The following is a 22,539-nucleotide window of genomic DNA, read 5'->3' as shown; positions in this document are numbered from 1 at the left end:
ATCCAATTTAAGGTGCTGCACCGGGCCCACATGTCCGGGACTAGGATGAGTAGGTTCTTCGGGGGTGAGGACAGGTGCACCAGATGTTCGGGGAGTCCTGCGAAAGACGCCCATATGTTCTGGGCATGCCCAGCACTGGAAGAATTCTGGAAGGGGGTGGCGGGGACGGTGTCGAGGGTGGTTGGATCCAGGGTCAAGCCAGGGTGGGGACTCGCGCTTTTTGGGGTTGGGATGGAGCCGGGAGTGCAGGAGGCGAAAGAGGCCGGGGTCCTGGCCTTTGCGTCCCTAGTAGCCCGTCGAAGGATTCTGCTACAGTGGAAGGATGTGAGGCCCCCAAGCGTGGAGACCTGGATCAGTGACATGGCGGGATTTATAAAATTGGAAAAGGTCAAATTTGCCCTGAGAGGATCAACACAAGGGTTCTATAAACGGTGGCAGCCTTTTCTGGACTTCCTGGCTCAGAAATAGGTAACTGGGTCAATAGCAGCAGCAACCCGGGGGGGGGGGGGTGCATTATTGTAGTGTTTATTCTGTAACTTTATAGTGTTTTAATTTGCGTTGTTGTTAAAATGCTGGGTTGCTCATGGGGATGGGGCGAATGTATATGATTGTTAATATTATTGTTATTTTCGGTATTTTACTAAGGTGCGTTATTGTTGTATAAAATCAAAATTTCTCAATAAAAATTATTAAAAAAAAAAAACAAAGGACTTTGAATGGATCAGCACCGAGGCACGGGCAAGAGTCGAACCCGCGATTTTTGGTTTACGAAACCAACGCCTTTCCTCTGGGCCACCGCACCTTATGCAAGTAAATGATGTTGATTGCACTGTGAGTTGTTATCATTTGGAGTCTGGCGCAACAATTGATGAGAGAAGAAGAATCAATAGAACTTTTCAAAAAGTATTGTCAGAACTTGAGAACGGAAAACCCCGCGGGATTTAAATGCAGGGTGAAAAGGGCAATAGAAAAAGTTATTTCAAATAGGCGGAGGTAGCGTCAGTTCAATCTGCCCCCACCCCTCCGACACTATATTGTTCTCAGTGAGTTGAGCAGGTGCAGGATGGTCACGGGCTGCTGGATGCTCAACTGTCGCTATTTCCGCTCCATCACTTGTGACTGCAGCTGATATTCGCCGCACAATTTTCAGCTTTGAATCTGCGGTGCCCGGTCACAGTTTCCGTTTGATGGCCTCGCTCCAACACCATTGGGATATTCTAGACATTGCTGCCGCTGCTCGATTCCTGTCATTGGTTGGATCAGCAATGCAGTGGGACCTGAATCTGGATTGCTGCTCTGACAGATAATTGACTGCGCTAAAGAGCGATTGATTCAGGAACGATCGCGGGGAACTGCCTCGTCACCCTCTTCGTTATGATCTCGCTACTCAGTATTTCCTTCACTGCAAAACCCCCATTCTCCCCTTACTGAGTAACCAGATATTATTGTTAATTAAATAATAATGAGTATGGTGCAGGTGACCGTTACGTTGGTCAATATGAGGCTGATTCTGAATTTTGAGATTATTATTGTTTTCTGTTCGTTTCTATCAGACTGGAGCCACCAAGACCCAGTGGAACATCTGGACGCTGAAATGAGGGTTAAAGAGGATACTGACGCCACACAGCAGTTCAATCGATACTGACGATCCTGATACACAGTCAGCATCGGGCAGCCTGCATGGTTCATATTCCGTCTGATTGGAGAGAATCTGCGTAGCAGCAAATGTAGAAGTGATCGCAATATGACACATATATAAAGAAATACCAGCACAAAAATAGAGAGATCCCCATATGTGTCTGTGCCGTCAATCACATTATAGCTGAAAGGCAGAGGGTCCCAGAAACAAACCGACACCGAGAGGGGTAGGGGTATGTGTGTGTGTGTGGGGGGGGGGGGGGGGGGGGGGGGGGGGGGCGGTGATATACATCTCTCAAGGTGGATGCGAGAGGGCGGTCAGAAAGACCATCGCCATTTATTATTATGTGAAAATGGAGCAAGACGGGTTATTGGATTGGATTTGTTTATTTTCACGTGTACCGAGGTACAGTGAAAAGTATTTTTCAGCAAGCAGCTCAACAGATCATTTAGTACATGGAAGAAAAGGGAATTAAACGAAATTCAAGAAAATACAAGAAAATACGTGGGACTAAATAATAGGGAAACAAAAGATATACAATGTAACTACATAAGCATTGGCATCGGTTGAAGCATACAGGGTGTAGTGTTAATGAGGTCAGTCAATAAGAGAGTCATTTAGGAGTCTGGTGACAGTGGGGAAGAAGTTGTTTTTGAGTCTGTTCGTGCGTGTTCTCAGACTTCTGTATCTCCTGCCCGATGGAAGAAGTTGGAAAAGTGAGTAAGGTGGGTGGGAGGGATCCTTGATTATGCTGCCCGCTTTCCCCCGCAGCAGGAGGTGTAGATGGAGTCCATGGATGGGAGGCAGGTTCGTGTGATGGACTTGGCGCTATTCACGACTCTCTGAAGTTCTTTGCGGTCCTGGGCCGAGCAGTTGCCATACCAGGCTGTGATATAGCCCGATAGGATGCTTTCTATAGTGCATCTGTAAAAGTTGGTAAGGGTTAATGTGGACATGCCGAATTTCCTTAGTTTCCTGAGGAAGTGTAGGTGCTGTTGTGCTTTCTTGGTGATAGCATCGACGTGAGTGGACCAGGACAGAGTTTTGGTGATGTGCACCCCTAGGAATTTGAAACTGCTAACCATCTCCACCTCGGCCCCGTTGATGCTGACAGGGGTGTGTACAGTACTTTGCTTCCTGAAGTCGATGCCAGTTCTTTTGTTTTGCTGGCATTGAGGGAGAGATTGTTGTCGTTACACCACTCCACTGGGTTCTCTATCTCCCTCCTGTATTCGGACTCGTTGTTATTCAAGATCCGGCCCATTATGGTCGTATAGTCAGCCAACTTGTAGATGGAGTTGGAACCAAGTTTTGCCACGCAGTCGTGTGTGTACAGGGAGTAGAGTAGGAGGCTAAGTATCCAGCCTTGCGGGGCACCGGTATTGAGGACTATTGTGGAGGAGGTGTTGGTGTTCATTCTTACTGATTGTGGTCTGTTTGGTCAGAATGTCAAGGATCCAGTTGCAGAGTGGAGAGCCAAGTCCTAGGTTTTGGAGCTTTGATATGAGCTTGGCTGGGATTATGATGTTGAAGGCGGAGCTGTAGTCAAGAAATAGGAGTCTGATGTAGGAGTCCTTGTTTTCGAGATGCTCTAGGGATGAGTGTAGGGCCAGGGAAATGCTGTCTGATGTGGACCGGTTGCAACGGTATGTGAATTGAAGTGGGTCAAGGCGTTCCAGGAGTATGGAGGTGATGCGCTTCATGATCAGTCTCTCGAAGCACTTCATTACAATTGACGTCAGGGCCGCTGGAGGGTAGTCATTGAGGAATGTTGCCTCGTTCTTCTTTGGTACCGGTATGATGGTGGTCTTCTTGAAGCAGGTGGGGACCTCGGAGTGGAGTAGGGATAGGTTAAAGATGTCTGTGAATACCTCTGCCAACTGGTATGTGCAGGCTCTGAGTGCACGACCAGGGATCCCACCCGGGCCCGTCGCCTTCCGTGGGTTCACTTTCAGGAAGGCCGATCTGACTTCGGAAACTGTGATGGTGGGTATGGGTGAATTAAGGGCTGCTGGGGCACTCGACAGCGGATTGTTGGTTACCTGCTCAAACCGAGCATAGAATGCATTAAGTTCATTGGGAAGGGATGCGCAGTATGTAAGAAGTCTACAACACCAGGTTAAAGTCCAACAGGTTTGTTTCAAACACGAGCTTTCGGAGCGCAGCTCCTTCCTCAGGTGAATCACAAAACAGAATCATTTAACCTGGTGTTGTAAGACTTCTTATTGTGCTCACCCCATTCCAACGCCGGCATCTCCACATCATGGCCAGAGATACTGCTCGACCCGGCCCGGTTATGTAGATCTTTGGGCTTTTTTCTGAGGGATTCTTCTCCAGAGACCGCTGCGATAGGCCCATTGAAGATTTTAAGACAGATGTGGTTGGATTCTCAACTGAAAAGGTAATCAAAGGTTATCCGGGGTAGGTGAAATGTGAATCTGAGGTCATGTTCACACCTGTCACGAACTTATTGAATGTTGGAGAAGGCTCAAGGGGATGAATAGCCAACTCCTGCTCAACATTCGTCTGTCAGCAGGTCCGTGAGGAGGCGTCACAATCTCCTGAGTTATCGAGGGAGACACAGCACCGTTGAGCGATTTCCCAGCTCGGCTCCATGAAGGATATTACAGCGATCGAGGCAACTCCATGCCGCAGCCGGTGCACGGTACGTGTTGTCAGAACAGGAAAATCGCTTATTGTCACGAGTGGAGCTGAGTCCACAAAAGATCAGCCATGATCTAATTGAATGGCGGAGCAGGCTCGAGGGGCCAGATGGCCTACTCCTGCTCCTAGTTCTTATGTTCTTGTGAGTCGGCTTCAAATGAAGTTACTCTGAAAATCCCCAAGTCGTCACATTCCGGCGCCTGTTTGGGGAGGCTGTTACGGGAATCGAACCGTGCTGCTGGCCTGCTTGGTCTGCTTTCAAAGCCAGCGATTTAGCCCTGTCCTAAACAGCCCCTAAAATCATATCATCCAGGAGTGGAACAACAATTCGTCTCTGGGTGGGATCGAACCACCAACCTTTCGGTTAACAGCCGAACGCGCTAACCGATTGCGCCACGGAGACGACAACAGGATCACAACTCTGTGCATTTCAACAGTGACGGCCAATCCTCTGATTGTCAGGGACCGAATGAGAATGCTGGTAATATTGGTCCCCTGAGGCAGTGCGGAAAATATCTGGAAGGAGCGTACACATGGTCCCGCGGGCATAAAAAACGGTTTTTATGAAAGGTGATGGTGAAAGACGAATTTTGTTGTCCTGTCGACAAATGCCGCCTGACTCCCTGAGATGTTGCAGTACTTTTGGCGTTCTCCGCAGATGTTAGCTTGATTTTCGATGGCAATGACAGTATGCTTTGGCTCTTTCGCGGGGCTCGTTGGTCTAGGGGTATGATTCTCGCTTTGGGTGTGCCGCTGTCGGAATTTGCGAGAGGTCCCGGGTTCAAATCCCGGACGAGCCCTTCGGTGAGGTTTTCCGTTGGTCAAGCAATATGTTTTCTTTGCGACGGAGACGGCGGGATTCATTCACATTGGGTTTGCTTTGAGAAGCTGAGCTCAAACTGCATGGAACCAATACGTTCCCGAGAAGCTTGTCTATGTGTGGGCATTCACATTTCTATTGATTAATTCTGGTGGACTCATACAGCTCTCTGTCCCTTTCATTTTATCAGTTCAACAACTTCAGACTGTGAACTCTCACTTCCCCTCCACCACATGTTTTTCCATCAACTTATCATTCCTTCCATTGATATGTTTTACCCTCAGCATCCCCCCCCCCCCAGCCCATACCATCCTACTTCAGCAATCTGATCCCTGTTTGTAATTGTTCTCTGACGCACTGTTTACCTTTGTTCTGCCATTAACACATTCTGACCGCTTGATGCGCCATCAGCACCTTTCTTAGCCTTGATTAACCTCATTTACATTCCCTTTTTCTTTCTGCCCGAGACACTTTCGTCATTTCCCACCTATTGCTAGCCCTCTATCGAGGCCCAATACAGCACTCCACCACCCCCACCCCCCACCCACAATCGTCTGAATCTCCAGTTCCAGTTCTCCAGCTTTGACAAAGAGTCCACTTGACTGGAAACGACAGCTGCCATTTCGCTCCCCAGAGGCTGTCAGACCTGCTCAGATTGTCCAGTATTTTCTGTTTTTGTTTCCGTTTGAAGCATCCGCAGTAAGTTGCATTTGTCATACATTTAGACATGTTTGAGATTGTGATTAATGTTCATTTGTAAATCGCTGAAACTCTGTTGTGGATGAACTAGCTGCTAATATCCGAGCTGTGCCAAGGTATGAAAATTGTTCACCTCTCATTGCCTGCCAAAAATTCAGTGCTTGGGCCTTAATGTTCAACTCAGTTTAGTGGCTCATGTGAGACGAAATCTCATAGTCCAGGAACACACGAGATTCCGGCAACATTCAGGAAACAGAATTATTTTGTGCCCAATAATTGTGCAAACTTTTCTCACACGAAATGCTAAATGTTCGATGTTTCTGCCCGGTTTCGAACCGGGGACCTTTCGCGTGTAAGGCGAATGTGATAACCACTACACTACAGAAACCGCTGGCTATCAATGGACGTGCGGAATGTACAACCTCACTGTGTTGCTGCAGATTCTGATGGTCTGTTTGAGAGGCCAGGCCCCTTGTTGCAAGCGACAGCTGTTTCTTAAATTAACAGATGTCTCAACATATAAAGCCGTGAGATGTAGAAATGATATCGAAATTAACATAAATTATATTTTGCTTAATGTCTGTCTTAAATTTGTGCTCTTTGGTCTCGAGGTCTGTTTCTCGTTTAGGGATTTTCAATCAATGCCTATGGGAGTGGTCGTGGGTTTAAATCCAGGACAGGCTCTTTACTCCAGGTCAGGGATTATGAATTGTTTGCAATGCTGACGGCGGGGTTGATTTACATTGGCCCACTCTGAAAAAGATTTCTCAGGACTCGGGATGTTTACGTCGTTTCTCTCCCCACAGATGCTGCTCGAGAGAGACAGTGTCTGACCTGGAGTGCGTTTGGATAACATTGATGCTCCAGGTCTGTGTTAACCACAGGCACGCGACCTATCTAATCCACAGAGCCAAAGTGGAGAATTGAACTGACTGGGGAGCTGGATCTTAACGCTGACCTCCCGGACCTCGGCGTCGTGAAATGTTCCAAAGAAGCTCAACAGACACTCGAGGAACAGCAGCGCATCTTTCCACTGGGCTCAATACAGCTTTCACACTCAGTGTGTGTTCAGCGGTGTCACACTGTAAATGAACTTTGTTTTCCTGTCGACAAATGCCGCCTGACTACCTGAGATGTTGCAGTACTTTTGGCGTTCTCCGCAGATGTTAGATGGACTTTGCGACGCCTTGAAATTTTCTGTTTTTGTTTACTATTGACGCATCCGCAGTAAGTTGCTTTTATCGTACATTTATACATGTTTGAAATGGTGATTAAATATGTCCATCTGCATCTGTAAACCCAATAGATTCTGTGGTGGATGAACAAACTGCTAATATCGGAATTGTGGCAAAATAGGAAAGGCTTTTCTTCCTCCCGCGTCTTGAAAATTCAGTATTTCTGACTTTGTTGCAGGAATTTTAATACCTTATGCGAGACCAATTTGGAACTTCTTCGAACGTGCGAGATTGAGAAACAAACGTATTTCGTGCAAACATTCGTCACACAAAATGAGAAGCACGGGATGTTTCTGCCCGGTTTCAAACCGCGGTCCTTTCGCGTGTTCGGGGAATGTGATAACCACTACACCACAGAAACTGCTGGGAGCGCCGCGAACTGTTGACGTGTGCAATGTTCAACCTCAATATGTTGCTGCAGCTTCTAATTTTTTCCGCTGAGAGGCCATGTAACTTATTGGAAGAAGCCGTTTCATTAAAAATGATGTCTCAACTTATCAAAGATCAGATATTTTGACTTTGCTGAACTGACGATAAGTTATGTTTTGCTTGAAGTTAAATTGAGAGGGCAGGGCTTTCATTAGTAACCACAGCTGAAACGAGAATTGATGATGCCCTGCTCAATTTGCTCTGCATCAGGAAACAGCTGTCCAACCCACTGAACTAAAGGGTACGCCAAAACTAGGAACTGCGAGCCAGCCAGGAGTCGAACCTGGAATCTCCTGATTCGTAGTCAGACGCGTTATCCATTGCGCCACTAGCCCACAGCAGTTATTGGCTTTTGCTATTCCTCGATGATGAAGACCAGTTACGAGATTGAGCTAATATTTAGCGACAGACTAAACTGGAAACACCAGATGTTTCTGCCCGGTTTCGAACCGGGGACCATTCGCGTGTAAAGCGAATGTGATAACCACTACACTACAGAAACAGCTGGCAACGCAGATGCCAACGGACCTGTGTCGCACTCAACCCAACAGCCTTTTTGCAGCTTCGCATGGTTCGGCTGCGAGGCCATGTCACTTCTTACAAGAACACGTCTGTTTCTTTAAAACAGATGTCTAAACTTACAAGGCAGAAGAAGAACCTATATTGAGCTGAAGAATTTGTTCAGCAAATCTCTAACGGCGTAATGCTCTCTTCTATTAGTAATGCAGCAGTCTTAAATCCTAAAGAAAAAAGCAACCGGCATTACACAATATTTGTTTCGTTATTCAATGCTTGAGTTGAGTTTCAGAATTGACAATTATGCTTTTTTAAATATTGGATTGGATTGGATTTGTTTATTGTCACGTGTACCGAGGTACAGTGAAAAGTATTTTTCTGCAAGCAGTTCAACAGATCATTCAGTACATGGGAAGAAAAGGGAATTAAATAGAATTCAAGATAATACATGAGAATACATAATCGGGCAACACAATATATACAATGTAACAACATAAGCATTGGCATCGGATGAAGCATGCATGGGTGTAGTGTTAATGAGGTCAGTCAATAAGAGGGTCATGTAGGAGTCTGGTGACAGTGGGGAAGAAGCTGTTTTTGAGTCTGTTCGTGCGTGTTCTCAGACTTCTTAATCTCCTGCCCGATGGAAGAAGTTGGAAAAGTGAGTAAGCCGGGTGGGAGGGATCGTTGATTATGCTGCCTGCTTTCCCCCGGCAGCTGGAGATGTAGATGGAATCAATGGATGGCAGGCAGATCGTGTGATGGACTCAGACCTCTTAGTGTTTTGGTGTGTAACATGCTGCAGCCTAAATACCGTTCATGTATAAGAAAGGAGGGGTAATTGCAAATAAACTTTGAGCCTGGATTCCCTCAGTGGCATTTCCTGTTTCTCCATCAGGAACACCGTTTTTTTCTTTCTCAAAGCTGGTTCAGTTAAGTCTCTGGCATTTCCTCTAAGTCAGTTACAGTATCGTTTGTGTCTGTCCTTTTGAGTACACATTACTATCAGACATCCTTCAATCTGGCCTGTTGCATTTGCTCCAATGCCATTGGAGAGACTAAATGCCGACTAAATGCAAAACACCTTCGCTCCATCGACAAGCTGGTGGCAGACTTTCCTGTCGCTTGCTATTTCAACTCACTGTCCTTCTCTCATGTCCACATGTCCGATCTTGGCCTGCTGCAATGTTCCCATGTAGCTCAGCACAACGCCGAGGAACAGCCCCATCCTCCGAATAGGCAAGGTGCAGCCTTGCGGATTTTACAGTAGGCTCAACAACTTCGCACGGTGAAATCACTCTTATCGCTTCGCCACATGTTTATTTCCATCAACTTGTTTTCATTGCTTCCATTGATATGTTTTCCTCTCCCATTGGCTCCCCCTCCCCATTCCGCTAGCCAATCGTATCCCTATTGGGAAATCCGCCCCTTGTTCCGAATTGTCTTCTGCCATTAACATATTCTAATCTTCTAATCGTCTCTGTCAGCACAGTTCTTAGCTTTGATTATAAGCATTTACATTCCCTTTTCTTTCGACCTAACACATTTTTGTTATTCTCCACCTATCGCGGGCTGTCTGTCGAGGCCCAATGCTTCACGCTCCCCCCCACCCCCACCGCCAATCTAAACCTAACCAAAGATCCAGTTGTCCAGCTTCGACAAAGAGTCACCCAGACTCGAAACGACACTTGCCATCTCTTTCCACAGAGGCTGTCGGACCTGATGAGACAGTCCTGTGTTTTGTGTTTTTCTTTCCCATTGACGCATACGCAGTAAGTTGCTTTTATTGTACATTTAGACATGTTTGAAATGGTGATTAAATATGTTCATCTGCATCTGTAAACCCAATGGATTCTGTGGTGGATGAACAAACTGCTAATATCCGAATCGTGGCAAAATAGGGATGGCTTTTCTTCCCCTGGCGTCTTGAAAATTCAGTATTTCTGACTTTGTTGCAGGAATTTTAATATCTCATGTGAGACCAAATCTCATGTTGCTCGAACGTGTGAGATTGAGGAAGAAACGTATTTTGTGCAAACGTTCGTCACACAAAAAGTGAAGCACGCAATGTTTCTGCCCGGTTTCGAACCGCTGTCCTTTCGCGTGTTAGGCGAATGTGATAACCATTACACGATCAGTGGCCCTGTGCAATGTTGAACCTCAATGTATTGTTGCAGCTTCTAATGGTTCCGCTGAGAGGTCATGTAACTTCTTGCAAGAAGCCGTTTCTTTAAAACTGATGTCTCAACTTATCAAAGGATCAGATATTGAACTTTGCTGAACTGGTGAAAAGTTATGTTTTGCTTGAAGTTAAATTGTGGGGGCAGGACTTTCATAAGCCCAATTTAAGGGCAGCAGGGTAGCATGGTGGTTAGCATAAATGCTTCACAGCTCCAGGGTCCCAGGTTCGATTCCTGGCTGGGTCACTGTCTGTGTGGAGTTTGCACGTCCTCCCCCTGTGTGCGTGGGTTTCCTCCGGGTGCTCCGGTTTCCTCCCACAGTCCAAAGATGTGCGGGTTAGGTGGATTGGCCATGCTAAATTGCCCGTAGTGTCCTAATAAAAGTAAGGTTAAGGTGGGGGTTGTTGGGTTACAGGTATAGGGTGGATACGTGGGTTTGAGTAGGGTGATCATGGCTCGGCACAACATTGAGGGCCGAAGGGCCTGTTCTGTGCTGTACTGTTCTATGTTCTATGATCTAAGTCCATAGAGTCCAAAATCGCCCTTAGTGTTGGGTGGGGTTACTGGGTTATGGGGATATGGTGGAGTTGTTGACCTTGGGTATTGTGCTCTTTCCAAGAGCCGGTGCTGACTCGATGGGCTGAATGGCCTCCTTCGGCACTGTAAATTCTATGGTTCTGTGATCCTGTGGCGAGTAACTCACATCCCGATTGCCCAAAGCCTGTCCATCATCTGCTCGGCAAAAGTCAGAAGTGTAATGGAATACTCTCCACTTGTCTGGAGTGCAGCTTCAACAATTCTCAAGAAGTTTTACACCATCCAGGCCAAATCAGTCGCTTGATTGTTGCCATCCACAAGATTCACCGTTGGAACGAATGAAGGTTTCATATTCAGCACCGAGCAGACCCACGGCTACAACCACCAACAAGGACAGGAGCAGCAGATACTTTGGAACACCAACACCTGGAGGTTCCTCTCCAAGTCACCCAACACTTTGACTTGGAAATATATCGCCGTTCCTTCACTGTGGCTGGGTGAAAATACCAGTTATCTCTCGCTAATACTGTATGGGCATAACTGCATATCAGGGGCTGCAGCGATTCAAGGCGGCAGCTCACCACCCCCTTCAGAATGGAAACTTGGGATGGGCCATAATTGCTGACCCAATCAGTGGCGCCATATCGCGCAATTGAATGAAAAAATAAAGATTGTCTAAAAGATAGACAGATAGATAGATAGATAGATAGATGGATGGACAGATAAATAGATAGATAGATGAAAGAAAGATAGATAGAGAAAGTAAGATAGGTAGATATATGATAGAATGAAAGAAAGAAGGAAAGAAAGATGGAATTTTATTTTCAAGATACTAAATAATGTTTATTCATTCATGGGATGTGGATGTCGCTGGCTGATCCTACAGTTCTTACCCATCCCTGAGGGCATTTATGAGTAAACCACATTGCTGTGGGGTCATCTGGAGCCATATGTAGACCAGACTAGTTAAGGGCGACAGATGTCCTTCCCTGAAGGACATCAGTGAACCAGATGGGTTTTGATTACACAGAACAATGGTTTCATCATCACAATTAGACTTTTAATTCCAGATCTTTTTTGATTCAAATTTCACCTGCTGTGGTGGGAGCCCGAGTCCCCAGAGCTTGACTCTGGGTCTCTGGATTACTAGTCCAGCGACAATACCACTGCGCCACTGCCCTGTGCGTGGAAAGAGGCACTCACTTGCGTTTGGAAGAATACATTTTGTCGTGTCAATAACTATTAGCTGTTCTGGAAGTTTGTTGCAAAGGCAAATACATCTTTAAAACTCCTGACGATCTGTTCTCATCTCTTTGTTTCAGACTACACCTAGATTAATTAATGTATCTGTTCTCTCTCAGACTGTAGCCACCGAAGTTGGCCATTCCCTCAATACAAAATGGAGGAACGCAAAGCTTGCAGGTTAAAATGGACAAAGTTTGCAGCACAAGCAGGCTGCACCAAGCCAATGTGTATTCTGTCTGCTAGGAGAGCAGACAGCACTGAAACGAACATTCTGCATACTAATGAGGCAATCTCCGGGATACTTAACATAGTAATGGAACGATCCCAGGGACAATGGACACAAATAGGGAAGTGATTGCAACAGTGCATGGGAAAACAGACACCCCGGCACCAGCGGGGTTCGAAAACAAAGCACCTGAAGGCCCGACCAGTAGCCAAGGAACAGCCTCAGTATTGGGGCGATTCAAACAAATCGATTGGGAAGAGACCCAATCGATTCCCAGCAGGTAGAGAGTCCGCCCAAAAGGACACGATGCACTCGGACCTATAAAAGACAGGTCCCAAACTTAGTTCGTTCTTCTTCACCAGCCCTCCTCTCTGGACCAGCCCTCTCGACCAGCCTTTTACCGAAGAAGACCTTGACCGAGAGAGAGGAGAGGTTTGGGACAGCAGCCGCCAGCAAGTAAGTGTCTCACAACGATCGCTACCAGAGATAGACACTCCTGACAGCTTTTTAGCCTGAAGTCTGCGGGCCCAGTGCAGAGCAAGAGGCCCTTGTCCCCTGATCCGGCAGTTCCTTATTCAGATAAGTATTGGTATATTTAGTGGTAGGAATAGTTTAGTCATCTTAGCTTGTGCATGAGTAGATTATAATTGTGTTATAATAAACTAATTTGTTTGAACTTACTAATTGGTGTATGATTTTATTGCCTTGAAACTTGTGGCGGTATCTTAAAAATACCTGGCGACTCCAGAGCTAAGTAACGAAACAGACCCAAATCGAGTGTTAAGCACACTCACCCAGAACGAGCAACAAGACTTAATTCACTTACAAAAGCATGACGAGTAACTATTTACTGTTGTGTGATTGGTCTGGTAATGTGCGTGTAATATTTTGCTGTAAGGTTGGAGCGAATCTCGTGACATTCACGTCATCACCAGGCTGAGGAACAGAAATACAGGAGCCATATTGAACTTCACAGTCCACCCTAACCACTGACTGGGTGAAAAGGTTTCTCCTCATGTCTCCATGCTTATTTTCCCAATTCCTTCAATCAGGCACTCGGCTCTCCCGCCAGTGGGATAGGTTCCTCCATATCTACTCTGGAGAGAACCCTCATGATTTTGAATATCTCCGTCAGATCACGTCATAACCTGCTCAAGAGAAATAGTCGCAACTTGTCCAATCTATCTTCGGAGATGAAGTTGCTCATCTCTGGAGCTATTCCCGTGAGCATTTTCTGCACCCACCCTAATGACTCACATTGTCCCTTAAGTGTGATACCCACAATGCTTCAGTTCAGTGGGTTCAGGATTTAATACAAGTTTAACATAACGTCCATTCCTCTGTATTTTATATACCCATTGATAATTTCCTTTATTAATTATTTTAATGACCGCGCTCTCAACTGTCCTATTCCCATCAGTAATTTATCTACATATAAACAGGCCCCTCGGGTAAAAGCAAATTACTGCGAATGCTGGAATCTGAAACCAAAAGAGAAAATGCTGGAAAATCTCAGCAGGTCTGGCAGCATCTGTAAGGAGAGAAAATAGCTGGCGTTTTGAGTCCAGATGACCCTTTGTAAAAGCTCCCTCTGATCCTGCATTGCCTTTTGAATTATGCCCTTTATTTTCATTTGTCTTTCTGCGGTCTGCAAGGCATATGAATTACTTCAAACTTTACTGCACTAACTTTAATCTGCCAATTTCCCACCCATTCCTGTGTTTGCTATTTTGAAGTTGTACATTATCCTACGGATGGTTCGCAACACCGTCACATTGTGTATCATTCGCAGATGTTGAAAATCTCCCCTATCAAACAAGGTCCAGGTCATTAATGTGTCATATATAAGGCCGCAATATATGCAAAACTCACATTGTCCCGTAAGTGTTTGCCTTATAAACGCAAAACTTCATCACAACGTCCCTTCACTCCGAGAAAAAGCTGATCCATACAGCTAGTTGTTTCCTGGAAATTTCGTGTCCACCTTGCTGCTGTCCATTTTACCTCAGGAGCTCCTTTATTGCTCACAAGGTGGCGCTGCAGCACGTTATCAAATGGCATTTGGAAGTTCATCAACAGCAATACTCAGATCAACCATCTTTGCTATTCAGCAGAAAATTCAAGCAACTTAATTAAACATTATTTTCCCTTAATAAATCATCGCACGGCTTAATTTATTAACAAAGCATTTCCACTGATGTACCAGGTCATAGCCTTCGCTGGTGGTCCCAAAATTTAAATTGTAGATTAATGTGAGTTAAGGTCAGCGAAATTGCAAAATGCCTCAATTGCTGTCAATTTGTTTTTTTGATTATCTTATTTGAAAGGAGGAATGTGATGCCATGGGAACCACACGTTGCAATGTGATGATTTGGGCAACTGAGTGGACCTTACAATCTAAACCTGACGTGAGATTAATCAAACTTACAATGCTGATTAATTATTCCACTTGCTGAAAAGGAAACAAACATTTACTGCTCTGCAACGTGTTTCACATTCATTTCCGATCCACAATATCCAATCTTAACGCTTTAGCTTCATTTCGTCCCAACGCCATCCAGCCTCATAGAATCATAGCATCTTTATAACGCAGAAGGCCATTCAGTCCATCGAATCATCACCAACCCTCTGATGGAGCAGTAAAAAAGATCCCTGGGTGACATCTGGTGCAGGAATAATAGAGAAGTTGCTGAACATAAAATAAAACGTGTGGTGTTCCTGCGTAATATAAGAAAACCAGAATCTTAGAAATATATAAAGTATGAGCAGGAATCGGATATTCGGCCCTTCGAGCCTGCTTCGCCATTCAATAGTGTATCGGGTGATTCTCTATCTCGATACCAGACTCCAGCTCTGTCCCATACCCCTTGTCGGCTTTAGAGACGAGAACTTCATTCATTTCCTTCAGAAATATATTTGGTAATTTGCCCTCTGCAGCCACTTGTCGTAGATAATTCTGCGTGTTCAAAACCTTTGAGTGAAACCTTCCTCCTCATCTCTGTCCTAAACGGCTCACCCTGAGACCGTGACCTCTTGTTGGCCACTCCCAGAGGAAACATCTTCCCTGCATCCAGTCTGTCCAACCCTATCAGAATTTTATACTTCAACGAGATCGCCTCTCATTCTTCTAAACTCCAGGGAAATCAGGCCTTTTTCATCCAATCTGTCCTCACACGATAATGGTGCCATTCCAGGCATTATCCTGATGAACAGTCGCTGCACTGCCTCCACGGAAAGCATTTCCATTCTGAGGTAAGGAGTCTAAATCTGCTCCCTATATTCCAGGTGACGCCCACCAATACCCTACATATCTGCTGTAAGACAGCCTCGCCCCTGTTCGCAGGTCCTCTTGCAATTAAGGGCAACATACCACTTGCCCGCCAAACTGTTTGAAGCACCTGCATTCTTGTTTTCAGTGATAGATTCCGCCAAAGATCAAGTTAATTTAAAACATTCTGCAACTTTTGTTTGCAGAATTGCTCATAACAGTGAGCTAAGTTTCTGAACGAAGAAGCTGTGAGACGACGTTCATTGTTACGTCTGAATTGTACCAGTTGTTACATTGAGAACGCGTCAGTCAGTATTGGTTGTTGCAACGTGACAGGCGGTGGGATGCGCCACCTGGTGGTAGGTTTGAACGAATCTCTCTTCAAATTACGTCACAGACAGGGTAATGGTCCCAGTTGTCCCGGGGCCTTTGTGTGTTGACCTCAGCAGACAGCGCTGTCAGTCAGCTGCAGCCCATTCAATGTGAAAATTGTGATATTCTTTGGCGTATTCAGAAGAAAAGGAAACGAATGTTAACCTCTTTCGTTCCATAGAAATATGTATGAAGTACGAACGTGGAAGCATTGTCCAGGTCTGACAATAAAAGTAGAACAAAAAAGTTCACATTTGGAGGTTGAGCAGATACAATAAAAGCTCAGCGGATTGAGCTTCTGTTACTCACTGCCCGACCCCATCTCCAGGAACCACTCCTATTTGTGGTTAACCCACACAGCAAACTGAAGAATTAATGGAAAGTTATCTCATAAGGTTGATGGTTGCGTCGATATATTAGATGGACATATCAATCGATTGCTCGATAGATAGATACATAGATAGACAGACAGATGGAATTAATATTAAAGCTGATAGCATTTTATCTTTTTTAAGAACACGCCGGACGGGTGGACTAATGGAGAGACAGGGTAAGCCAACCCTAACGTAATACAACTTATGACGTAATACAAAGGCTGGTCGTTTTTATAAATTAACCTCACGGTTAATGGGAAATACATTCCGGGATGTTCATGCTGCTAACATGTACAATTGATCGCAATGAATATCCAACATGATATTACCACACTGACACAACCTCGGGGATTTCCATCCCAGAAAGCTCGCTCTGACAAGTCCAAGGTTTTTGAAAGTGCCTCTGACGGAATTTCTCGTTTGTGTTTCTATAGCTGTGTTAATCTGGTTCCTTATTTACTTTAATGGTTGGCTGTGTGTCTGTTTGAGAGATCAGTTTGTGGGTCGATCACTGTGTTTACCGTCTGTGTCTATGTTTGTGCTGATTCTGTGGTGTAAAGGAGGCGGCTGGGAGGTGGACATATTCACTTACTTTCATCATTAGCAACTCAGACTAATGTGCACTCAAAAATCATGTCAACGAATGTTGGAAGTTATTGCAGTGTCTGTGCATATCTGGATGATGTTTTCGTACATGTCGTTGCACGTGGCCGTGTGTGTTTCCAATAGGCGGTTGCGCTGTCCACAGGAGGGCGCTCTCTGATCACGTATCAAACATCACCGACCCGTTCCAGAGGAAGCGGCCGCTTTAAGACGTGAAGGTGGGCGGAGCGAAGAAATCGGATTCGAACTCATAACATCTCGCTAATTGTTTCATCTCCGCCAATTACAGGGCTGGTCCAGTCAGTGACAACTGTCTGTTTCTGGAGTTCAGATTCGAACCATGGGGCTGATACTCTGCCTGTCTCTGGTTATTGTCCTGATGACAGGTTGGTTATATTGAGCCTCTGTACTGAATCCTCCAATTCCCAAATGTGTTCTTATTTCCATCTTCGGGTGCTCATCCGCTTCACGTTTCTCCTTCTAACCAGCTTTTTCTTTTTAGGGATGAGTAAGGGAGACTCGGTGTCTCAGGAAGAACAACGAGTCGACGCAGAAGAGGGTGAAGATTCAGCCATACCCTGCAGTTACTCGGTATCGAGTTCAGCTGCAAGCTATTACCTCTTCTGGTATCGCCAGTATCCACACCGAGCTCCGCGATATCTACTCAGAGCCGATAGTTATGGGTTCAACGAGACGGCTCCCGGCTTTGAACGCTTCAGCGGGAAACTCAACCCGACACAAAGCACTTTTCACTTGTCCCTGACAGATTTGAAGATGACAGACAGCGCCGTGTATTACTGCGCGCTGAGACACACAGTGGATAAGGGCCCGGCGGGGCTCATACACAAACTGGCGCAATTTCCGTATCAAGTAAGCACAAGGAGTTGCATTGGTACAGATAATAAACTGGACAATCCAACTCCATCTGAATGGGTTTCCCTCAATGAGATCAATGTTTGTCACTGTTGGGCCATTGGACATTTGACGGTCATTATACCCCAGAATCAAATTCCATAATTTCCCGATCCCATTTATATAAACCTGCCGATCCCGGAGGATCATTTCATCAATCTGTATTTGTGAAACTTCTTGATCAGGTGGTAATCTACCATGCAGCACTTTTTAAAAATGATCAAATTCAGAGTTGTCACTGTTTAAATTTCCTGGGGTACAAGTGATGACTGACTGAAATCAGTACTTTACCGGTACAAGAGACCCCAGTGGAAGCGCATCTTGGTGTAGAGTTGGATGACTATTTATCCCGTGTACCCTTAAACCAGTAATTATTAATTATGTTCGTGCACTGAATGGCCTCGTTAATATCTGTGTGTGAGACTGATATTAAAATATTTATTTTATCTTTCATATTTTGTGGGGAGGAATATCTACCTCAGGAAAGATGTGAAAGTTGAGGTCGAAGGAAAGCGATTTTAACCGAGAAAGAGACAGAATGACGGCAATGTGAGGAAGGGAGCGAGAAAGACAAACACACAGCCAGGGGTGGAATGCGATTGGAGAGAACCCGCATTAATAAACGCTCACCTGACAGTGATTGGCCCTCAGCTGACGTCAGAGCTGAGAGACCAGCCAATCGTAGTACTGACAAACGTCCCTCAGTTTCCCAAGAATTGATCTGCGTTTACTCTTTGCCACTGGTCTGGGTTTGCACTTTGATATGAGACTAGAAGCAGCAACATATTTGAAACAGTGTCGCTTTTTACTGTTCAATCAGGAACCATGTGCTCCCTGTGTGATTTACTGATAATAATGGTCTTGCTGCCCGGTGAGTCTGAGCTCAAATCCTCCTCCTGTGTTTCATGGGTTATATTTACTCACAGATTTCTGACACATTCTATATGTTGTTACAGGAACCAGTGGCCAAGATTCGGTTTCCCAGGAGCCGCCTGAATTACCGGTTCAGGAAGGACAGACAACAATATTGAACTGCAGTTACAAAGCAAAATATACTGGCGAGACTCTCTTCTGGTACATCCAGTATCCAGGGGAAGCTCCGAGATATCTACTGAAGAAATATAGCGCGGGGAAGGGAGAAAGGTCTTCAGATTTCCCTGACCGGTTTTCTGCTGATTTAGACAAGGATAAGAAAACGATTCCTTTAAATATCACCGGGGTCCGTGTCTCTGACTCTGCCGTGTATCTCTGTGCTCTGAGGTCCACACTGTTACAGAGGGACTCTCAACCCGTACAAAAACCGGTAAAGCACTCTCACCTCAATTCACTGAATTAGATCTTTCACCTGGATTGTGAACTATTTATGTAAACAAAGCAATATTATAAAGAGCAGCTAGCCCTAATTATTTCTTTCTGTAGTGCTGAACGTGTATCATTGTCTGCTAAATCCCTTTTTATAGTAGTTTCTGTGCTTTGCGAGCAGCTCTCCAAATGCCACCGTCATGACAACACTAAAAAGCATCCATCTGTGCCCTGTCTCAAAGATACGCTCAGTAACAGGACCAACATTCGCTTTCACGCCCTTTCTGTGTCACAGAGAGCGACAGTTATTCGTCGTTTAGTTGTTTCGAGACCTATGTTGGATTTGGGGATATTCGGGGAAATAAGGGAGATGAGGGTGGTGCAGGAAATTAGATTCCAGGTCGAACAACTATGATCTGTACAATTGCAGAGCACCCCCATGTGAAGGGGCAAATCGTCCACTGCAGATCCTGCTCCTCATCATCTGATGTTCTTGTGTTTAGTTCATTGTTCTGAAAACAGGTGTAAGTGGTTCCGGGCTCCTCGCTCTGACGTAACAAAGAAACGGATCTAATTGGATGAAATGTAGGACACAGGAGCTTTGAGCTGATTGGGTGTCTCCTGCTGACTCTGTCGGGAATGAACCAATCGGTAGTGAGGCCGGATATTACTCACATCTTCTGAACTCTGGACTGCAACAATTCAGCTGCAACTCACAGTTCAAATCCACTACCATCTCTGTGAACATGTTGAGATGCCTGTTACATTTTCATCAGAGCTGCAACTCACTTAACTGGTAAGTTCCCAAGGGGCACAATTTCCAGACAGCTCGCGATACTTACATTGTGATCCACCCTTAACTGTAATATATACAATTCCATGATTGCATGATTTCTAACAAAGTAATACAAAGTTTAAGCTCGGATTTCTATTTTTCGCAGGTACTGTCGGTGCAGATATGGTTTCACAGGAACCTGTTACAGCGACAAAGTTTGAAGGAGAATCTACTATTGATTTCAGCTATTCGACCACAGCTGGTACATATTATTTGCAATTGTACCGTCAGGACCGGGACGAAGCTACATTAGGATCTACATTCCTAATTACGGAGATGTTTCCAGAGCAGTGGGCGTGGGCAGTCGATTTTCTGCATCTTTGGACAGTTCGAGGAGTGAGGGTAATTTCAACATCCGGGAACTGTTGCTGTTTGACAGCGCGGTATATGCTGCTGTATTACTGCGGACTGAGAGACAGTGACAGCAACTAGAGGGAGTCTGGTACAAAATCACTGTCGCAGTGTGACACGGTGAATGGAACTGGGTACAGATTGGGAGATAAACCTGCAGATTGTTCTAATTTGAAAATATTGAAATAAGTATAAAGCCGAAAGTAATAGTGTGCATTGGGAAAGTTCTGTTCCATTCCATTCACATTAAATACATTCTAGACAGAATGAAAAGAAATATTTGGAGCATTTGTACCATTTTGTAATTGAACAATGTCGCGAAAGAAATGTTGAAAACAATACTTAACGATGTGATGTAGCGGTTACAGGAAGTAACACAACAAGTAAATGCAGCCGCAATAGCAGGCATATAAGCTGGATTCAAAAACAGCTTCTTCCCCGCTGTTACCAGACTTCTGAATGACCCTCTTATGAACTGAACTGTCCTTGTGTGGCGACATGGGGATTTTCACAGTAACTCCATTGCATTGTTAATGTAAGCCTACTTGTGACACTAATAAAGATTATTAATATTATTATTATACTACACTGCGTATGCTCACCCGATGTCTGTGCCTATAGATTTATATTGTGCATCTATCGTATATCCTGTTTTTCATTAATCCAACAATCTGACTGGACTGTACGCAGAACAATATTTTTCATTCTACCTCGGCACTTGTGACACTAAAATCCAAATCCAAAGCTGCAGAACATGTAGTGAAGAAAATGTTCTGGTTATTCTTCCATTAACCCGTTTTTCCGACCATTCGGTGACCATTCCGCTACCGAAAACGCACAACGCCTGACCTCACAGTTTACTATATTATTTTCATTGGCTTCTAATCATGTCCTGAAAATACCCCTTTATAACTGTTCATGTGACTGTTCATTCTTAGTTTTAATATTCGTTAGTGTATTTAACATTGAGAGGAATTTTATCGGCCAATTCTATTGATTAGGAGTCTCCTCACCATGCTGGATTCGGTTTACATTATAGACTGATGTCACAAACAGAAAAGTCTTTGCTCTCACTCTGAGTTTCATTTCCTCATCAGAGGTGCACGGATGTAAATAGTTCCAGACCCACGGGTGGCAGTACTCGCAATGGTAGTAGCGAGTTCTCCGAGACTCGAAATGAACAGCAGCAATTCCTCCCTCTCACAGTTAATGCAACAATCAGACTGAATCACTATTCAATGCGAACCATTTTAGGCGGTGTTGCTATGGATTGTGCTGTAGTTTATGTGCACGAGAATCTATTAACTTATCAGTAGCCGATCTGCTGTTTAAAAACTCTTCAACATACAGCAGCTGTGACCCAGAAACTTGCGGCAGTTTTTACTCGCTCCCATCACTGCGACACTCTGTGCACAGTAATAGACCGCTGTGTCAGACAGCCGCAGCTCCGAGATTGTCAAGGGGTACAACTTGTCTGACTGTTGGACTGAATTGAAAAATAATTTCTGCGTGAAATCCGCCTTAAGTGAATCCCTGCCGTTCTCGTGCCTCCAGGCAGCAACCCCAGGCTGTCTGTCAGGGTACTGACGGTGACAAGAATAAGTAAAATGTATCGTCGGTATAAGTGCAGGTTAAAGTGACATCTTCCCCTCTACGTGTGCGAGTGAGGATTCCCGCTGAGTAACAGAATCTCCATTGCTGAGAGCTGGAATACACGGTTATAGAAAGCGGAAATCATTGCTTAAAAATTCAACTGAACTGACAGTAAAAACTCGCAGACTGTGTTCTATAAAATTAAATAGAATTTATACCCATGAAAAGAACATCTGACTCAGTACCTAGATGCTCACACGTCCTACCAATATCCTCTAACCAGTTTCATCTCACTCGAGGATATCCTTCCAAACCTTCCTGCCTCCTTGGTCCCTTAAATGCATCAATTCGCCTCTGTCAGTACTTGTAATGGACATTTCCATATTCTAACCTCTACTGGGTGAAGACATTTCTCGTGAATTCCCGGATCTGCAATTCATCCGAGAGGCAGTTTGATTTCTAATTGAGTGTCTCAGAGTTCCGGGGAGTATATTTTGCCTGATGCTTCTGCTCCCTCCTTCTTGGAACACGTTGTTTGGTGATGTTGTTGACATGGCAGACTGGGAGAAAATGAATGTTCCACATTCTGCACTTTCCTTTGTTTTAATAAATTTAAAGTACACAATTCATTTTGATTTCAATCCAGGGGCAAATTAGCGTGGCCAATCCACCTACCCTGCACATCTTTGTGTTCGTCGGGGTGAGATCCTCACAGACACGGGGAGAACGCACAAACTGC

The 22,539-nt window shown here is 45.0% G+C and overlaps 1 long non-coding RNA gene and 5 other non-coding genes across 6 annotated transcripts; 2 read left to right on the top strand and 4 right to left on the bottom strand.

Moving 5' to 3' along the window:
- Positions 1-4,632: 4,632 nt before the first annotated feature.
- Positions 4,633-4,706, bottom strand: trnan-guu. Its single transcript has one exon. It is a non-coding gene; the product is annotated as a tRNA-Asn (tRNA).
- A 307-nt stretch (positions 4,707-5,013) lies between these two features.
- On the top strand, positions 5,014-5,103 carry trnap-ugg. Its single transcript is given in 2 exon segments — positions 5,014-5,049; positions 5,068-5,103. It is a non-coding gene; the product is annotated as a tRNA-Pro (tRNA).
- A 1,034-nt stretch (positions 5,104-6,137) lies between these two features.
- Positions 6,138-6,210, bottom strand: trnav-uac. The gene has a single exon. It is a non-coding gene; the product is annotated as a tRNA-Val (tRNA).
- A 1,538-nt stretch (positions 6,211-7,748) lies between these two features.
- trnar-acg lies at positions 7,749-7,821 on the bottom strand. The gene has a single exon. It is a non-coding gene; the product is annotated as a tRNA-Arg (tRNA).
- A 94-nt stretch (positions 7,822-7,915) lies between these two features.
- On the bottom strand, positions 7,916-7,988 carry trnav-uac. The gene has a single exon. It is a non-coding gene; the product is annotated as a tRNA-Val (tRNA).
- A 9,318-nt stretch (positions 7,989-17,306) lies between these two features.
- LOC119961728 lies at positions 17,307-20,782 on the top strand. The gene is made up of 3 exons (XR_005459732.1): positions 17,307-17,398; positions 18,676-19,817; positions 19,963-20,782. It is a non-coding gene; the product is annotated as an uncharacterized LOC119961728 (long non-coding RNA).
- Positions 20,783-22,539: the final 1,757 nt, after the last annotated feature.

Source organism: Scyliorhinus canicula, unplaced genomic scaffold (genome assembly GCF_902713615.1).
Source record: "Scyliorhinus canicula unplaced genomic scaffold, sScyCan1.1, whole genome shotgun sequence".
In the NCBI taxonomy this organism is placed as follows: Eukaryota; Metazoa; Chordata; class Chondrichthyes; order Carcharhiniformes; family Scyliorhinidae; genus Scyliorhinus; species Scyliorhinus canicula.
The sequence above is the reverse complement of the archived record's forward strand: the minus strand, read 5'-3'. Positions and strand labels throughout refer to the sequence as shown.